This window comes from Salvia miltiorrhiza, chromosome 1 (genome assembly GCF_028751815.1).
Source record: "Salvia miltiorrhiza cultivar Shanhuang (shh) chromosome 1, IMPLAD_Smil_shh, whole genome shotgun sequence".
NCBI lineage: Eukaryota > Viridiplantae > Streptophyta > Magnoliopsida > Lamiales > Lamiaceae > Salvia > Salvia miltiorrhiza.
This window is the reverse complement of record NC_080387.1, coordinates 47,189,362-47,202,709: the sequence shown is the minus strand read 5'-3', so window position 1 is coordinate 47,202,709 and position 13,348 is coordinate 47,189,362. Positions and strand designations below refer to the sequence as shown.

The 13,348-nt window shown below is 32.7% G+C and overlaps 1 long non-coding RNA gene across 1 annotated transcript; it reads left to right on the top strand.

The window, feature by feature from the left end:
• The first annotated feature begins 9,772 nt into the window (after positions 1-9,772).
• LOC130987696 (uncharacterized) lies at positions 9,773-12,785 on the top strand. The gene is made up of 2 exons (XR_009089824.1): positions 9,773-10,084; positions 12,543-12,785. It is a non-coding gene; the product is annotated as an uncharacterized LOC130987696 (long non-coding RNA).
• Positions 12,786-13,348: the final 563 nt, after the last annotated feature.

Sequence of the window (13,348 nt, the reverse complement as noted above, 5' to 3'; positions counted from 1 at the left end):
TGATCACTAGTGGAGTTATCACAATTGATTATATAAGATCAATTGATAACATAGCGGATCCTTTGACAAAAAGTATCCATCGAGATTAGATGTATAAACTGTTAGGAGGAATGGGTTTGAAGTCCACAAATTAAGGATAATCATAGTGGAAACCCAACCATGATGACTGGAGGATCCCAAGAACTTGGTTCAATGGGACAACTAAGCTATGAAAATCCGTGTGTTGAACACTCGAATTGCCTATTCCTTGTAGAACAGTGAGTGTTCGGAAACCTGCACGTGGTGAGGTTAAGTCTTTGACTTTTAATGACTCTAGAACTCCTCGAAGAGGACAAGTATAGCAGGATACTTGAGTTAAGAGTCACCTATGTAAGTGTGAAGTGGGGCCGCTTCGATTGAAACACTTATGAATCCAAAGAGGTGTTCCAAGGCCTGTAATGGACACAAACGTGAGAACGAATAAGGATTGAAGCAATATTGTGTCAATATTGTTGACTTAGTATACACCGAGGAGGACTAGTTCAAGGAACCATATCCACTAGGCCGTCGGTATACTCGATAACATTGACTATGGCAGGTTCAAAGCCACAAGCTACCTTTCCAAATGCAATGTTGTTTCTTAAGAGAACTGAGCTAAGTGTCTGCATACTTTCGCATACTGTTTTCTCACTCATGTGGGGGATTGTTGGAAATATGGTTTTAATGCCATATCTGAAAATTATTATTTAATTAAATATTTATTATTTAATTAAAATAATAATTGTATGTTAATCTACATCTCGAGTAGATCAACGTGATATCCTTGAAGTCTCAAAACCGATTTCCGATGAGTGAGATATTGTATGTCAAAGTTTGGATGTTGAAGAGGGAAAATAACATTTGTTATGTTATCCCACATTGGAAAACATAGAGATGTTTTTCATGTATAAGAATAGCAAAGCACATGGAGTTGATAAATTGACTTGTGGGCTTGCTAGTGGGCTTGATCTAAGTACTAGCCTCGCGCGCACACACACACGCGCGCCGCCGCCGACGATCGATCGAACGGACGGACGGACGGACGACGACGTCGCCGCCGCCGCCGCCGGCGGGCCGCGGCCAAGGACTTGGACTTGGATCTTGGATCTTGGCAATTGGTGCTTTGGGGTGGTGTTTGGGGCCCAAACTATTTTTTGGACCAACTCCACTGGGCTTTTTATTTATTGGCCCAACTGATTGTTTTACCCAAGCCCAGCCCACAGCAACAGTTGGCAGCAGCAGCAGAAGAGGCAGTAGCAGAAACACGCCAGCTACGACTTCTGCATGGCAACTTCAATTTTGCAGCTAAGTTTCTTCAATGACTGCGCCCACCGGCCATTATCTTCAACATTTACGGCTTCCAGCCGTCGGAGTAGAATTCAAGGTCTTGAATTCATACTTACCACATGCCTATAAATAGGCCTCTGGAGAGCTTGCAGAAAGTGACGAAGAAATACTGCATTCTGCCATTTCTACACACACACTCTCTGCACAACACTTGTGCTCAGTTCTTGATCCTATTTAGTTCGCCGGAGCTCGCCGGATTGTGGTGCTACATCCGACGAGACGTAGTCGTTTTACCTTTGGGGAAGATACGCCAAACCGAAGAGCACTACCGGGGCGATAATCTTCTTGCGGGAAGAGATTCATCTCGACTCGACTTTGTTTATACGTATAATTTATTTATACAAGTGTATTTCAGTTGTATCAAATTATTTGAGTTGTAATTTCTCAAATTATTTATTTTGTAATATCTCGATCGTGTACCCGGTTTTTTCATTTCTTTTGTTTGTGAGACCCGGGGCTATTTGGGGGCGATAGTGAGACTGGACTTTTTGAAATAGCCTCCCTCCGCACTAGGGATGGCAATCTACCCGCGGGTAGTGGATATCCGCGAAAACCCGAACCCATTAGGGTGGGTTTGGATACCATTTGATATCCACGGATAGTTTCGTGGGTGCAATTCACTATCCATTTAGTTCGTGGGTATGGGTTTGGATACTTACTATCCATACCCACGAAACCCGTTTACCCGCGAAAAATACCCGTCAATTATCCGTCAAATATCCACAAAAAATTCTATAAAATATGGGCTTTAAATACATATTTTGAGATTATGGGCTAGTATTTTATATTTTAAAATAGGCCCAAACAATAAGGCCCAAAGTCTAATATTGAGCACCGCAGTCGTCTCAAACCAAAGCTATTAGAAGCATTAATGTGTACTCAAAATTGGCTACGAAATCAACTTGAAGGTATGTAAATTTATAATTATAATTAATCTTTTATTTCATATATCTAATGTAAATAATTGCTTATTTCATAGGTCAAGGAAAGAATGGAAGCTTTTGGACTTGTCTTGAATAGGGATGGCAACGGGCCGGATCTGGACCGGGTCTGGCCAATACCAGATCCAGATCCGTTTTCATATACTAGATCCAGATCCAAATCCAGATCCGTGGATCTAAAAATTTTGGATCCAGATCCGTCAGATCCGCGGGTCCACGGGTCCAGATCCATGGATCTACTATTTTTAAATTAAATAAAAAAAATCACAAAATCAACAACATCTAATTTCCATCATGAAAAATATAACACAAAATACTTTTATCTAATTACTTTTAGTTTTTATCCTTTTGAATATAATTTATTTATTATTTTTAATTTAGTTAATATTATTAGTAAACTAAACATAAAATATAAAATATATATATATATAATAAAACGGATCCACGGGTCGGATCCGGATCTAAAATTTCAAGATCCAAATCCAGATCCGTTTTCAAAACTGAGATCCAGATCCAGATCCAGATCCGTCGGGTCCAAAAAATTGAGATCCAGATCCGTAAAAACGGATCTGGATCCACGGATCTGGACCGGGTCCAAGATCCACTGCCATCCCTAGTCTTGAAGATGAAGAAGAAGAGTTCAATGAAGAGGGTTCTATTTCTATTGTCGAGCAATTATAGACATTGTTCTTTGTTGGATTTTATATTTTAGTTGATGAATTTAAACATTGTTCTTTGTGAATTTGAATTTAAACATTGTTCTTTGTGGATTTGAACTATGCTATTTGTGTTGATTTTTTTTTTCTATTAAATTTGTTGTAAATTTATATTTAAATTCTATTTCGTGGGTATCCGGCGGATAGTGGGTATCCGGCGGATAGCGGGTATCCGTCGGATAGTGGGTGACGGATACCCGTCGGATAGCGGGTTTCACGGATACCCGATGGGTAGCGGGTATCAGCGGATAGCGGGTTCGGATACCATTTGATATCCATGAATAGTTTCGTGGGTAGCAACCACTATCCATTTAGTTCGTGGGTATGGGTATGGATAGTCACTATCCGTACCCGTCGTACCCGATTGCCATCCCTACTCCGCACTCCTAACTTTTTTTTGTTTGACGAATATTTTTTTTCCTCTTTGAGGCTTTTCACATTGAATTTTATTTAAAGATGTTTTAATGAGACTTGACCGTTAGTGTGCTTTCTTGTGCTTTGAAAGGTTTCTTAGATCTTTATTGATTTTTTTCTTTTTTTCTTTTTAATAAAGCTGTTATTTAATTAAAAATAATAATTACTCTATGTCCATGATAAGTGTGGTGTAGATGGAAAGACACAAATTTTTATAAAATACTTGGTGATATATATATATATATATATATATATATATATATAAGGGCGCGCTCCAGTGAGATCCCATATTTTTCGTGAAACACTAGGACAATGAATAAGACATATAATACTAATGAACAAAACGTATATCTAATGAACAAGATGTATATACTGATGAAAAATAAAATTTAAAAAATTCGTAATGAATAAGACATATATACTAATGAATAGGGCCGTATATACTGATGAACAATGCAGTATATACTGATGAATAACAAAATTTAAAATATTCTGCTCCCTCCAGGATTCGAACCCTGCGAAAAAAAAATCACCCTCCAGATACAATATCAGTCATAAGATTGATAAAATAAACGCACCAGATCGTGCTCTAGATCTCACTAAAATTAGGGGGTCTCATTGGAGCGGCCCCCTATATATATATATATATATATATATATATATATATATAGAGAGAGAGAGAGAGAGAGAGAGAGAGAGAGAGAGAGAAATGATCCCACCGAATTGATTTATGAGATAAATAATAAATTATTTGTGGGATGAGTTTTTTATAAATATTGTATGTGAATGAAATAAAGTATAATATATATATATATATATATATAGAGAGAGAGAGAGAGAAATGATCCCACCAAATTGATTTATGAGATAAATAATACTCCCCCCGTCCCTGAAATAAGTTCTTCTTTTTCCTTTTTGGGACGTCCCCCAAATAAGTTCCTCTTTCTTTCTTTCAATTTTTGGACATTGACCCCACCACTAATAATACTTTATTTATTCTTACTTTTCACTTTTTCACCACTCCCAATACTAATTATAACAATTTTTCACATTTTCACCACTCTCAATACTAATTATAACATATTTTTCTCCACTATCAATACACTTTATCATTTTTCCTTAAAACCCGTGCCGTCCCCAAAGAGGAACTTATTTTGGGGACGGAGGGAGTAAATTATTTGTGGGATGAGTTTTTTATAAATATTGTATATGAATGAAGTAAAGTATAAATATATATATTCTAGAATGAAAATATCACATTTATAGTGAACGGATGTAAATAGAAAAAAGACCACAGCTATCGTGGATGGAGAAAATAATTTCGAAGTTCAATATAAAAATTTATGAGGCAAAATGAGATATACCATTTTTGAAAGATGAAACATAAAATATACCCACTTTTTTTAAAACAATAAAATCTACCCACTTAGGACATTTTTACCCTTATTTGTAATTCGCGCATTGCTCGACACTGAAGCGTCGAGCACTCAAGTGTCGAGCGTCAAGCATTGAACTATCGAGCATCGAGGTGTCGAGCAATAGTTTAAATTGAGACAGTCAAATTCAAAATTCGATTTTTTTTTAATGGCGCGTGTAAAACACGCGCCTATTTTTAACGGCCGAATGGGCTACACGTTAGAACGTGTAGCCCTCATATAAGGGAGGACTACATCGCCTTACACGATGCGAGCTTTACACGAGTAGGCTGCTATCGTGTAGGCGATGCAGATGCTCTTAGTCATTTCAATCCCAAAATGAGTACATTTTATACATTTCTTTTATAGTGGGTATATTTTTGTTTTTATCTTTCAAATAGGGTAAAAATTACCATTAACTCAAAATTTATTTACTTATTTATTTTTGTCAAAGGTAGAGTTTTAAACGAAAGAAAACACTTGCCTAATTTGAAGGGTACGGGAGAAAGTTATTAATGCGCATTGTGTTTTTTACACAAAAGATTTTGATTACAATGACTCTTCACATATTTTACGTGACCCAAAATATAACTGATTATTAAATTAGCGATTTTATATTTTTATTGCATTTTTCCTAGCTTTCAATAATTACTAAATGAAAAACAGTAAAAATAATTTACTGCCTACCTGCCCATTCTACCCCATGTATTGAAGGAAAGCGAAAAAAGGTTGATATGAGAGAGAGACTACTACAGCGACAATGTCCATTTTTATGTACTCACTGAGTTATTACATGCAAATTTTTCTTTTTCTTTTTTTAAAGGGAAGGAAAGTAAAATAGCCATGCTTAATAGTAAAAAGGAGTAACTAGTGCTAAATATAATCATTAAAGTTGATACCATAGAATTTATTAACTTTTTTCTTTAGTTACAAGTTACAACTCACACACACCTACACTCGTATAGGTTAGAAAACTCAAATATTTGACTTATTAGTTAAAAGAAATGCGTCTTATCAATTAATACATGAATCTTCTATTATGTTTTGTTTTATTAGCATTCTAGACTGCAAAGATGATGCGATATAAAATAATGACCCAAATAATTGCTAAGCAATTAATATCGATAATAAGGCGAAATTATTTAAACGCGTGTAAGTCATGAATTAAAGGCGTTGGTAGCTAAAACTATTCAATACAAAATATACTACAACTGTTAAAGGCGGTACTTGTGCAGTGATGTTTACTCATTTAGCTTCTGCTTTCATTTCTACTTTTGAAGCAAAAGTATTCACATTTTGGGATTTTTAATTTAACCGAAATGTTGAATTCCAGATCTTCCTTCTAATTTTGGTGTTTGGACAAACTCTATTATGAAATACTAAGATGCGGCAACACCAAATTATAATGAAAATAGAAAAGATCAAATGCCTTTAGTTCATTACAAAATATAGATGAATATCTAATTTCGAGAACACGTACGGTATAATTAACAAATCTTGTATAGAAGGTTATAATAGTTGTTGCGTTTAATCATATGCGTATATTAAACTGCGGACTAAATTTGTAACACATTTACACTTCAAATGTGTGTCAAAGTATTTTAAGAAAAGAATCCAAAATTATGTGGAAATTGTCTAATTATAATCCCGATAAGCTCGATATATATAATGTACAAGTAGAACCTAGCTATATATAGCTTGTCTACTTAATTAGTTTTGAAACAATGTACACGAAATCATTTATTAGAAGAGTGATGTTATTCGGCTATGATATGGCCAAACATTTTTTTATATATATCAGAAACAATATTTTATTGTGAAAGGTTTCATCTACATGTACTTTCTAAACATTTCATAACGGCTATCGATGCATTCATAAATACTAAGAGCATCTACATTGATTGAGTCAATTAGTGACTCATCTATGCAGAGAATCACTTATGACTCAATACTATGCATTGAGGAGGTTCATCCAACTGACTCATATCCATTAATTTTGATTTTTGTATTTTTCATTTAATTTAAATTGCACCAACTTAAATAACAAATTTACACAACACAATTTTTAAAATTAAAAGTTCATTAATTTAAAATCCTAAAAATTATCAATAAATAAATAAATAAATAAATATAGCAGTTTGATAAAATCGTGGGGGAAATAAATAGTAAGGATTAAAGACGTATTTATAGATGAAATAAACCAAATTTTTTTGGCATATAGCCGTTTGATACAAAAAAAGAAATTAAAAAGTTAATTAAAAACAATTATAGCCATTTGAAAACAAAAAAAAAATGTAAAAACCTTAAAAATCGGCAAAGAGCCATTACATTCAAATTTAATAATTTTTTTTAAAAAAATCAATATGTGCATTGCACGCGCCCGCTGATCACTAATTTATTAGCAACAAAATATTGCAACTAACATGGTGCAATTGTAGCATATATAACAATCGAGTATCGTATCCACAGAAACTGTTAAACGATAATGATCTAAGTAATCCTAATAATTCTATAGGCATATTCAGTCAGAAACACAAATAAGAGGTGAAAAAAAATAAAAATAATAGACTCAAATAAAATAAATAAATAAAAAGAATTAACTCAAATAAATAAAATACTAATCCTATGAATGTAAATTCATTAATCAAATTCACATAATCAACCTATTAATTACCATTTTAATCCAATTATGATGAGAGATCACACACACACGCGCGCACGCGCACACACACACACACACACACACACACATATATATATATATATATATAATTACTAATTACCAGTTTAATTCAATTATAATGAGAGATCACATATAAAATCAAGCACTCTCGCTATAGCAGCATATGACAGTAGATTAGTAAATTCTTTATCTCTGCTAGATCTCAAGAAAATCTATTAACTCCCAAATGTAAATAAGAATAGCTCAATATAATCCACCTATAGCTCTCAATGTTAAAATCATATCATACAATCCTGAATTCGTTAAACAGCTATCTCTGCTAGGTCTCAAACCGAATAACTAGATATGCAAATTATTGGTCAGATAATCGACAAGAAATAAGCAGGAGGAATTATGAATGAAAAAAAGGAAGGCAAAAAGGTATCAATAAATCAATCACATAAATCTAATCAACTATTTACACACCCTAAAATCAGATAAGAAAACTAGCTAGACATCAGGAAATAAATCAAAGACATAATAAACATGAAAGAAATAAAAATAATTGAAATTAATAAAAACTGGAACAAAGTATTGAAGTAACAGCTTGAATGTTGAAATCTTGAATCTTGCAGGAAAAATAAACCTAAGCTATGGAATTCTAAATGTAAGAGGGAGAAAAAAGGTGTAGAAATGTGTCTAATAGGTCAAGAAAAAGACCTATATATATGCACATGAGATAAATACAATGTAGAACTTGAAAATACTGATAAAATCACAAAATTTCGAAAATTCTTGAAAATTTCGAAAAAGACCAATATATAGGCACATGAGATTAATTGTTGCGCGCGACTTTCTTGTTTCGACCATATCTTCCTCGTTCGAACTCCGATTTGCGATCCGTTTGCGCGATCTCGTATCACGATGATCTACGATTTTCATGTATATTTCCAAATTCAGCTTCGAAATATCTGTAGAATTCATCAAAGTACGAGCAAAGATCATATTTCACAAGATAAAACAATTTAAGCACAAAACAATCATCAAACACTCTTTTTTTTTATAAAATTGACATCATATAAACATTAAAAACATATAAAAGTGAGTGTTACCACTCACCTTTTTCATGGATAAATTGAGCTCATCGAAATGTGCCAAACTCGAGTTATCGTCGATCTACATCGATCAATTCATCGAAAAAAACGACTCAAGTCACCCGAGTGAATAAGTCGATATGGATGCTATAATGAAAAACAATTAAAATGACTTTTCGTCTAAAACCAGTCAAACATTGCCGACCCATACAAAACTTTTCTAATTGTTTAACTTTAGAAAGTACATAATCATTTATAGCCTGAACTCGGAAAACAAGAAAAGGAGAAAGAACTTGGAAGAATCACCAAAACTATTTCTCCATTCTTGGACAAATATTTTATTTTTCTATTTTTAAAAAATAGTGTCTCTAAATAAATATTTTATTTTAAAATTCTATGCAGTTACTCCCTCTTTTTCTCAAACATAATTTTAAGAGAGCATGACATAAATTTTAATAAAAATGATTAACTGTATTATGAATGAAGATATTATCTCATTTTATATAAGGTTAACATTAAGAATGATGATTATATTTGGAGGTACACTTGGGTACAATCGAGTGTACCGTATAATCGTATTGCATTCGCACTCAGATCCTGACCCGCACCCTAATTCAAATTGTGTAAATGACACTAATTTGAGTGTGGATCAACCCGATTATATGAAATAGTGTCTACGAATGTAAAAAGATTATTTTTATAAGTGAAGAGATATCAAACTATCAACTTTATCTATTATATTTAATTTTAAAATACTATCATAATGTTGTTGCGGGCTAGCTTTTCATATTCTTTATAGTAATTAGAGGTTAAACAAAATTCAACTTCTTCGATATATACTCTCTCCCCTCGTGTTGAATTGGCCTGTTTATTTTTAATACGGTTATTTAAATGAGTAAAATTATAATATAAATAAGTATAGATTCATATTTAATAATAATATAAAATAATTATTTAATACTAAAATAAATTAAATTAAATATGAGAGAACACAAAAAAAATACAGATTAAGTGAAATAGGATGGACGTTTTTTTTAGTGTAAATATCAGTTTTTGGCCCATTGTTTGAGCATTTTTTCAAAATTATCTCATCCTAAGCATAGTTGCAAAACGATATCCGTTTCATTTTTTTCTTATTTATAGCCTGCAAAATAATCCGGCCATCGATATATGACGTGTTTCGACCAAGTGCCATATCAGTAGTACACGCGAAATTAAAAAATAAAATAAAACAACTCATAGAATCCACGTAAGCTCATCTTCAATCTTTCAAAATAAAATTTTGAAATCGTGCATCTTCTTCCACAGCCGCGCGACTCCTCCTCCGCCGCTTCCTCCCTCCACCGTCGATTTTCCTCCCACCCCAGCCATCTCCTCAGGCGATTCTTCTTGGGCGTCGTCGCCCTCTGCTCACCCATCTTGTTCGCCGCCCTCTGTCCACCCACAACCATCTCCTCCGACGCCGGTTTACAATCTGGTAAGTTTCTTTGTTTTCTAATGAATTTGTTGAGAATCGTGTTTCAGCTATTAAGGATTGATTGTAGAGCTAATTCAAGATGCCATTTAGGAGTTGGGATTATCATTGAACTTCTCGTAGTGTTGTTAATCTTGCAAATTTCTAACAGCTTTTCAATAACTTGCTTTCTGTTCGATTTGAATCACATCGGAGTTATAAATCTTGATTAGGGGATACTATACTACATCTGTTGTTATTAAGGTTTTGACTTTTTATTGAAGTTCGATTGTAGCTTTGTTATTTTTATTACGAAAAAAGATTAAAGCTGAGCTGACGTGGATTTTATGAATTATTTTCTTTTATTTTTTAATTTTGCGTGTACTACTGATATGATACTTGATCAGAATATATCGATGATCGAATTATTTTTGCAGGTCATAAAAAAAAGGTAAATATCATTAAAACTCCTGAACTAATTCATTTTATCAAAATTACCCTAAAAGTTTCAAAATGTTCTATAAACCCTCAAACTATCAGATTTTTATCAAATATATCCTGCATTTGTTTTTCGATCACCAGAAACGTGATGTGGCTCGCTGGATGCCACAATATAATTTATATTCTATTTTTTTAAAATGACACGGAAAAAATGACGTCATTTCGTACCATGTCATTTAAAAAAAATCCACTATGAAATTAAAAAATACGATATTTAAAAAAAATACACAATAGAAGTGAATTTTAAATTTTAAAATGGATTTTTTTTTAAAATGATATGGTACGAAACGACGTTGTTTTTGCCATGTCATTTAAAAAAATAGAATATAAATTAAACTTTGGTATCTGGTGAGCCACATCACGTTTCTGGTGATCGAAAAATAGATGCGGGATATATTTGATAAAAACCTGATAGTTTGAAAGTTTAGAAAATATTTTGAATTTTTTTTTAGTATTTTTGATAAAATTTGTATAGTTCAAGAATTTTCATGATATTTAGTATTTGCCTTAAAAAAAATAAAATTATTTTATAAATATATTTAAAGTAAAATATTTTTGAGAAAACGCTTGGGTGAAAAGTTTGACATTCACCCTTTTTTCACAACTAAGGACTCTTGTTGTGGAGATATGGATGTAGAGGTGGCCACGGTTCGGTTCCCGGTTCGAACCGGAACCGGAACCGCCGGTTCCCGGTTCCAAAAACTGGAACCGGAACCGAACCGAAAAATAACCCTCACGGTTTCGGTTCCGAACCGTGAACCGGCGGTTCCGGTTCCGGTTCGAACCGTTAGAACCGTCCATTTTTTTTAATGTAATTTTTATTATTTTATGTATTGTTGTGTAAAATTTAATGAAATTTGCTTTAATAAAATAAATGACACAAGAAAATATAAAGTTCATATACATTATTTTCTAAGTTGAACTTATAATTCAAAGTTATACCTTACAACTCTTGTAAATAAAATTTACAAATTACAACATTTGAATGCTAAAATAAAATTAAGGCAATTTAGTTTACAACTTTTAATTGGGGAAAACTAGGAGCACTTTTAAAGTTTTAAGTTCTTTTCAATTTTTTTGGTATATGTTTGCTGTTTCGTCTTTCAAAATTTCTCTTCTTTTTTTTTCGTTTTTGTTTTCATTTTTTGCTCGTTTCTTTTTCATTTTTTTCTATTTCATTTTTTTTATTTCTATTCTTCTGTTTTTACAATATTTATTTTATTTTATTTATTTCAAAGCAATTATTATTATGATAAAAAATAACTATCAATATGAAAAATTGTAGTAATATTTTTTATAGATTACCTTTCATCATATTAATAGTAAAGAATTTTCTTACGACAATAATTATTTGACCAAATATTTTCTTTATTTTATTTTAGTAAATGATTTTCTTTCTTTTCTTTATTTTTTATTTTCACATTTTTTTATATTTTTTTTCTTTTTTTCCAATTATTTCATCTTTTCTAAAAATATTACATTTATTCATATCAATTGTTATTTTTTTCTTACGACAATAATTATTTGACCAAATAACTAAAATTAAAAGGCAGTTCTAGGCACGGTTCCACGGTTCCCGGTTCTAACCGTGGAACCTTCGGTTCACGGTTCCAAGGCGGTTCTGGCACGGTTCCAACCCGGTTCCCGGTTCCCGGTTTCGATTCCGGTTCGGAACCGAGAACCGGCGGTTTGAGAAATCGGAACCGTAACCGTAACCGAACCGGCCGAGCACGGTTTCGGTTCCGGTTCGGAACCGTGTATCACGGTTCCGGTTCCTGAACCGTCCCGAACGGTGCGGTTTTCCGGTTCGGTTCCCGGTTCCGGTTTTTTTGGCCACCTCTATATGGATGGAGTATCTATAAAACCTACTCCTCGAAGCAATAAATTTGGTCAAACTTTATACAAAAAGTTTTACGACAGATGTCATAAAACTATTAAACTTGTAAGCTTATTTTGATTATAAAAAAATAAAAATGTGCAGATTAATGATTGGAGAAAAGAAGCAGCAATGACATTGACATGTGGGGTAGAGTGAATTGTAGCGCAAATGGTGGCGGCATTACAGCAAACTTCACTCTAAAGAAATCTGCCATAATCTACGCATTGCATCTTCGTTTTTGTGGATATTTTATTAATTTAACATGTTATTTTGTGTTGTTTGATATTCGAGCATTCACGGTGGGAATGACCTAATAATTGACAAAGGGAATTATATTGGGTTAAAGAGGCTGCAGTGAATGACATGATAGCTATTTTTTATTTTATATTTAATTTCAATTGCACAAATTTAAATAACATAATTTACTTTAAATTTAAATTTCATTAATTTTAAAATTTTAAAAATTACATAAATTTTAAAAATTATTAAATTTTAAAAATTTAAATCTTAAAAAAATAAGGGAGAGGTATTTATAGAAAAGAAAATAATAATAATAATAATAAAAGAAAAACAAAAAGTTGACCTATTAAAAATTGTAATAGAATATGCATGAAATAAAAAAAAAAGAAAAGAAAAGAAAAGGGGGAGAATGACTATTTTAGCCGAAATTTCAATTTTATCAGGGCTTGACCTGATAGACCAGGTCACACTCGAGTCAGGCGACACTGCAGTGGGCGACCGATAGGATGAGTGACTTGAGACCCTTTATCAGGGCACCCAATGCGGGTGCTCTTAATATTAGTGCCCGCCAAAATAATTTTCCGGTGCTACAAACTATAGATTACTCATTTTATATTACACATTTTTTTTTTCTTTCTAAGAATTACTATATTACGCATCTTAAATAT